This window comes from Aristolochia californica, unplaced genomic scaffold (assembly GCF_029961685.1).
Source record: "Aristolochia californica isolate CCGP_79_NKW_82.1479 unplaced genomic scaffold, dmAriCali1.0.hap1 SCAF_3, whole genome shotgun sequence".
NCBI lineage: Eukaryota > Viridiplantae > Streptophyta > Magnoliopsida > Piperales > Aristolochiaceae > Aristolochia > Aristolochia californica.
Window position 1 is genome coordinate 15,359,596 of NW_027181992.1, and position 7,167 is coordinate 15,366,762.

The following is a 7,167-nucleotide window of genomic DNA, read 5'->3' on the forward strand; positions in this document are numbered from 1 at the left end:
TCTCCATCCTTGGGGAAATCCAAGTTGAGATAAAATCCAAATGGGTTTATGCTATCTATAGATTGGTGTCCTTTAGTAGCATGTGATGGATCAACATTAGTCTATTTTGTCGAATACCTTTGTCCTCCCAAAGATATTTTAGCGTGGGAGTAACTTTCTCTTTCACAAGAGTTATCTGTTGTGTGGTCTTGAAAGTTGTCTTCCATATAGGTATCCCGTACCCTTGAAATTTCTGCTTCATGATGGCTGGTGTTGCTACCTCGAATCATTCTAAATATTTTACCAAGATCATCTGCCTTGTGTCATTAGCAGAGTAGTCTTTTTTCTTTGTATTTTCTATAGCAAATTCGTCAGAGTCCCATGCTTCGGGTTCACTATCTTGTTGCTTTTTTGTTTACTAGAGGATGGTTTTTCCTCTTGAACATCATAAATCGGCTGTCGACCGAAAGTATTGCATTCTGCGTAAACTTCATCATCAGTGGATGATGATGCTTTGGAAACGATCCTAAAACTTGATAGTTCTGGATCTTTCCTTCTAGTTTTATGCATGGTGAAATATATACTAGTTTTTTAAGCCATCTGGTAATGTCAGGAAAGCCTAATGGTAATGGAGTTTCCATATCTACTAAATAGAAACACTCGTTCATTTTTATAAAGCTATGACATTTAGCTTTTTTTTAACTCGTCTGATCTTACATCTCATTTTGTAAGCTCAATCATTATGTCTCATCAACCAATAATGATACATTACTTCGGATGGGATTGTATCATCTTCTGGTTGAAGACTATTTTTCAACCAGTTATCTGTGTAGATTTTTAGGGACAAGGTATCTTGGATATGCTTGTCATCTAAATCTATTTGTAGGTTGGGACAGATTGTGTAAGAAACTGGGCCTAAACCTAAGTTATCTCTAACTCCTCCGAGTAAGGATTTTTCAAAATTATTCTTCACTGAGTTATCTACGATAGATGCTATGAAGGGTAAATTTTGGTTGATTTGTATTAGAGGGTCTAATCCTATACGAACTAATCCATAATGGACATCTTTGAATCTTTGAGCTTAGCTAAATCTGACTCGCTTAGTATTCTGTTGCAGAAAGTGCCTGAATCGGTATCTTGTTGTTATGGACTCAATAGCACACCGAGTCACTTAAAGGAGGAGACAATGACTCACCAAGTCACCTAATTTTACTTTTATTACTTATGTTGCTTTTAATTTTGAATTTGATTGATTATGTAATAAGACTTGAAGGTAGGGGTATAGTTGGGATTTATAAACCTAACCCTAACCTATCTTGGCCTGAATGACCCCATTTAAAGGGTAAGGAATGAGAAATAAGGTAAGTTCGGATTTAGAGTAAAATAGAGTAATTAGGTTCTTGCTAGGTTCCCTATCCTAGGGTTCTTGGCGTGAACTAGCCTTGGTGGTTTGTTGCATCCATTGGGGAGTCTTTGAGGAGATCTTAGAAGGAAAAGGAAGAGGAATCAACCTTCTCTTCCAAGCTGCAATAGTTACCCATCTCTTGCACGAACCAGCAGTGAGGGAAGGAGGATTTGTGTGAGCCTTAGCATCAAGAAAGGGGTTTTTGAGTTGCTGATTGAAGGAGGTCTTCAAGAGGTATTTTTATCTATCTTTTCTGAGTTTAGAAGAGCCATAGACTGCCTTCTTTACATACAACATTGGTAGTTGCATGAATTTCAGAAACCCTACTCATTAACGTGAGGTATAAAGTGGGTTTTCATAATTGGATCCTTAAACAATCTCTTGATTGAATTGGTGCATCTATAATTGAGAAAAGGAAACTCCTTTTCAATTATAACGTGTGAGGGAAGTAAATTTCTTTTCACAAAAACGTGTTAAGAGACCCTCTAACAGTGCTGGATCCTTATTTGACTCGCCGAGTTACTAGATCCATGGCTAGGGACCATAACAACTTGGTATCAGAGCAGGGTAACCCGGCAGATATCAGCAGCCATGAATTGCTTGAAGCTATCCTCAAAGGCAATGCAGATAATGAGAAAAGATTTGTTGAATTAGAGGAGAGGTTCTCTAAGGTTGATATTGGTATGGAGACCTTGAATGGAAGAATGGACAGCATGGAGACTGGTCTGACTACTGGAAGGAACACAACTCCAGAGCAAAGAGGAGGGTACCATTCATATAATAGAGGGGGAGAAGAGTTTACGAGGCTCACGAGTTTCTCTAGCCAGCAAGGACCCTTCATCTCAGGGGGACCCTTCGACCAGGGGGGAGGCACTGTACCTGACCAGCAAGGACCCTTCATCCTGAGGGGACCCTTCCACTAGGGAGGAGGCACAGTACCTAGATACACTAAACTCGAATTTGCCACTTATAATGGGTCAGAAGACCCTTTGGTATGGCTATATCGCTACGATTTTTTTTTTGCCCATCAACGAGTACCAGCGTATGATAAAGTGGGGATGGCTGTTTTCCACTTACTGGGAGAAGCACAACTCTAGTATCAGCAAGTTGAGGTGGATAGACCTGTTGTGGAGTGGGAAGAATTTAAGAATTTATGCTCTCTTCGTTTTGGTCCTCCAGCGTACAGCAATCCCTTGGTTGATTTGGTTTTGTTACGACAAATCGGTTCCGTGGAGCAATAGCAAAAATTGTTCCAGGAAAATTTAGCATGAGCACACGGTATGGTACGGGTCGACCAGCAAGTGGCGTTATTTACAGTAGGCCTGACGGAGGCTTTAAAGCTTGAGGTGGAGCTCTATGCACCGATTACATTATCACACGTGATGAATGTAGCCCGTGCTTTAGAACTGCGGCAGAAGGCCCTACACAAACGACCCACATGGTTAGGGGAGAGGAGCACTTCCTCCACCTGACCGAGCAAACGCAATTATCCTTAGGGGGTTCGGACCACAACACCTCCTCCCAGACATACTCCAAGCACCACTTTACTAGGGGATACGAAATCGAGCAGTCATCTACCTCAGTACATAAAAAAATTGACAAGTGTTGAGATGATGGAGAGGCGGTCCAAAAATCTGTGTTACAACTGTGATGAACCATATCGGGTTGGTCATCAGTGCAAAAGATTTTTTTTAATTGATACGGTTGAAGATGATGATATCGAGGTGATAGAGGATATTATAGAGGAAGTACCACCGGAAATTTCCTTGCATGCAATTACTAAGCAAAAGTCGCCCAAAACCATGCAATTTAGAGCTCAGATCTTCGATTGGGAACTCGTGGGCCTAGTGGACTCAGGGAGCACCCACAATTTTCTTAGTTTGATGGTGGCCCAGCACCTGCAGTTACAAATTCTTCCCCATCCGACAACCACAGTCTCAGTGGCCAATGGGGAGAAAGTTCCTAGCTACGGAATCAGCAAGGTGGTAAATTTTACTATTGGCACTACTTTGTTTCATGCTGAGTTTTTTGTTATTCCTTTGGCTGGTTTTGATATGGTGTTGGGAATCAAATGGTTACAAACATTGGGACCCATTTTGTGGGACTTTTCTGCATTGACAATGAGTTTTGTCCTACGTGGTAGCCAAGTGCTCCTACAAGGAAGTCAGACAGAAACACAGCAGCACATTCATTCGCTGACTGCCCCGAATAATTTAGCAGGCAGTATTGATGGTCTTATTGATGAGTTCTCTTACCTTTTCTATGAGCCTACAGGGCTCCCCCCGCTCAGATAGTGTGATCACTGTATATGTTTTAAACTAGGGTCAGATGTGGTAGTTGTTCGTCCGTATCGATATCCTTGCCTACAAAAAGATGAGATTGAAAGACAGTGTCAGGCGATGCTACAACAGGCCTTATTTGCAGCAATAGGTCCCCCTTCTCTTCACCAGTTCTGCTCGTGAAGAAACATGATGGGACTTGGCGCTTTTGTGTTGATTATCATGAGTTGAACGCGCTGACAGTGAAAGACAAATTTCCCATTCCGGTGGTGGAGGAGCTCCTCCATGAGCTACATGGATCGTGGGTCTTCACAAAATTAGACTTACGGTCTGGGTATCATCAGATTCACATGCATCCAGCATATATTGAAAAGACGGTGTTCCAAACACATCACGGCCACTTTGAATTTGTGGTCATGCCTTTTGGGCTATCAAATGTTCCTTCTACTTTTTAGGCGTTGATGAATGAGGTATTTAGCTCTTACCTTCGAAAATTCGTACTTATTTTTTTTTATTATATACTCATATATAGAAAATCTCGAGATGACCACTTAGCACATTTGAGAATTGCATTTGATTTATTGCGAGCACACCAATTATATTTGAAGAAGTCCAAATGCTCCTTTGGGGCATCTCATGTTGCTTACCTGGGCCACATTATTTCCAATGAGGGGGTCACGGTTGATCCTGAGAAGATTCAGACCATTAGTGAGTGGCCAAAACCTCAGTCTTCTTCAGCAATACGTGGATTCTTGGGTTTGGTAGGCTATTACCAGAAATTTATTCGGAGTTTTGGTCCATTGGCAACACCTTTGACAAACCTCCTTAAAAAAAATTCCTTTCAGTGGAACAAGGAGGCTTCCATGGCATTTGACGCACTCAAGAATGATCTTGCATCTACACTGGTGTTACAACTTCCAAATTTTGATGACTTGTTTGTGATAGAATGTGATGCTTCTAGTGGGGGCATAGGGTCGTGTTGCATTAGAACTCCCACCCCAGTTCTTATTTCAGTCGACAGTTGGCCTCTCGTTATCAAAAATTGGCTGCACATGAACGCGAGCTGATCGGGTTGGCCAAGGCGGTCCAACACTGGCGGCCGTATATATGGGGACGTACTTTTCTCATCCGCACTGATCATTATAGTCTCAAGTTCTTACTTGAGCAGCGTCTCACGACATCACCGCAACAGCATTGGATCAGTAAGTTGATGGGCTTTGATTTTTCAGTGGAGTATCGTGCGGGAAGATTAAACAAGGCGGCGGATGCCTTTGTCCAAACATTTTGAACATCAGCAACTCGTCTATGCCATCAACCAACCGCGTTTTCTCATTCTAGACATGGTCCGTGATGCGCATGCCACACTTCCAGCACTACAGGAGCTGCACCGCAAAATTTTCAATGGGGAGATGGATTCTAAGTGGTCCATTCAGGATTCACTAATTTGCTATAAGCAGCGGATTTACCTTCCGAGTTGATTCCAGCCATTCTCTCAGCTTATCAAGGTTCTACCCATGAGGGGTTATAGAAGATGTTGTGGCGTATTCGAGTGGATTTCTATTGGCCGACTATGAAGTCCTCCATTACTACATATGTCTCTGATTGTCAGGTATGTCAAAGGAACAAATCAGATCATTTGAGTCCTGCAAGTCTTCTCCAGCCTCTTGCTCTCCCTACTCAGGTATGGGCAGATATTTCAATGGACTTCATGGAGGGTCTTCCCCTCTCAATCAGGAAGTCTGTTTTGTTTGTGGTGGTTGATCATTTCTCCAAGTATAGTCATTTTATCCCGATGGCTCACCCCTACACGGCAGCTCGCATGGCTCAGACCTTCTTGGAGCATATTGTACGCTTACATGGCATTCTTGAATCTATTGTGAGTGACCGGGACGTGGTTTTTACGAGTACTTTCTGGAGGGAACTGTCTTGATTGAGTGGAACGCAATTGAAATTTTCCTCCGAATATCACCCTCAGACGAATGGCCAAACCGAGGTGGTTAATCGGACTATCGAGATGTATCTCCAGTGTTTAGTGGGAGATCGACCAAAATAGTGGGTTCAATAGCTACCCTGGGCAGAATACAGTTATAACACTTCATTCCACTCAGCCTTGCAGTCCTCTTCTTTCTGGGTTCTTTATGGGAGGGACCCCCCAAGGCTTCTCTCTTATAGCAGAGGCACCACCCGCATGGATGCCATTGATGAGGCACTCATGGATCGAGATCAGGTGTATAGACTGGCTACAAAAGGCTCAGGATCGGATGACTACAGCTTACAGCAAGGGCCACCGGGATCTCTCATACGTGGTTGGGGACTATGTGTGGCTACGTCTCCAAAAGTACCGACAGCACTCTCTCACCGGGCCAGTGCCATAAGCTATCCCCCAAGTACTTTGGGCCCTTTGCCATTATTCGACGCGTTGGGCAAGTGGCGTATCAACTAAAATTGCCGGACACAGCGAAGCTGCATGATGTGTTTCATGTCTCACTATTGAAACCTCACAAGAGGTGAGCCCCTTCTTCTCCACCGTTCCTTCCACCAGTGGACAATGGTCATGTCATTCTGACACCCTACGCAGTGTTACGGGTGTGTGTGATGAATGACCAGTGGGACATCCTCGTGCAGTGGACCGCAACAGACCCTGAGGCAACGACATGGGAGCGGTTAGAAACCTTCAAACAAGTTTATCCAACTTACGAGCTTGAGGACAAGCTCTTTCTCCAAGGGGAGGCAAATGTTATGGACTCAATAGCACACCGAGTCACTTAGAGGAGGAGACAATGACTCACCAAGTCACCTAATTTTACTTTTATTACTTATGTTGCTTTTAATTTCGAATTTGATTGATTATGTAATAAGACTTGAAGGTAGGGGTATAGTTGGGATTTATAAACCTAACCCTAACCTATCTTGGCGTGAATAACCCTATTTAAAGGGTAAGGAATGAGAAATAAGGTAAGTTCGGATTTAGAGTAAAATAGAGTAATTAGGTTCTTGCTAGGTTCCCTATTCTAGGGTTCTTGGCATGAACTAGCCTTGGTGGTTTGCTGCATCCATTGGGGAGTCTTTGAGGAGATCTTGTAAGGAAAAGGAAGAGGAATCAGACTTCTCTTCCAAGCTGCAATAGTTATCCATCTCTTGCACGAACCAGCGGTGAGAAAAGGAGGTTTTGCGTGAGCCTTAGCATCAAGAAAGGAGTTTTCGAGTTGCTGAATGAATGAGGTCTTCAAGGGATATTTTTATCTATCTTTTCTGAGTTTAGAAGAGCTATAGACTGCCTTCTTTACATACAACATTGATAGTTGCATGAATTTCAAAAACCCTACTCATTAACGTGAGGTATAAAGTGGGGTTTCATAATTGGATCCTTAAACAGTCTCTTGATTGAATTGGTGCATCTATAATTGAGAAAAGGAAACTCCTTTCAATTATAAGATGTGAGGGAAGTAAAAGAGAGTTTCTTTTCACAAAAACGTGTTAAGAAACCCTCTAACAGTTCTGGAT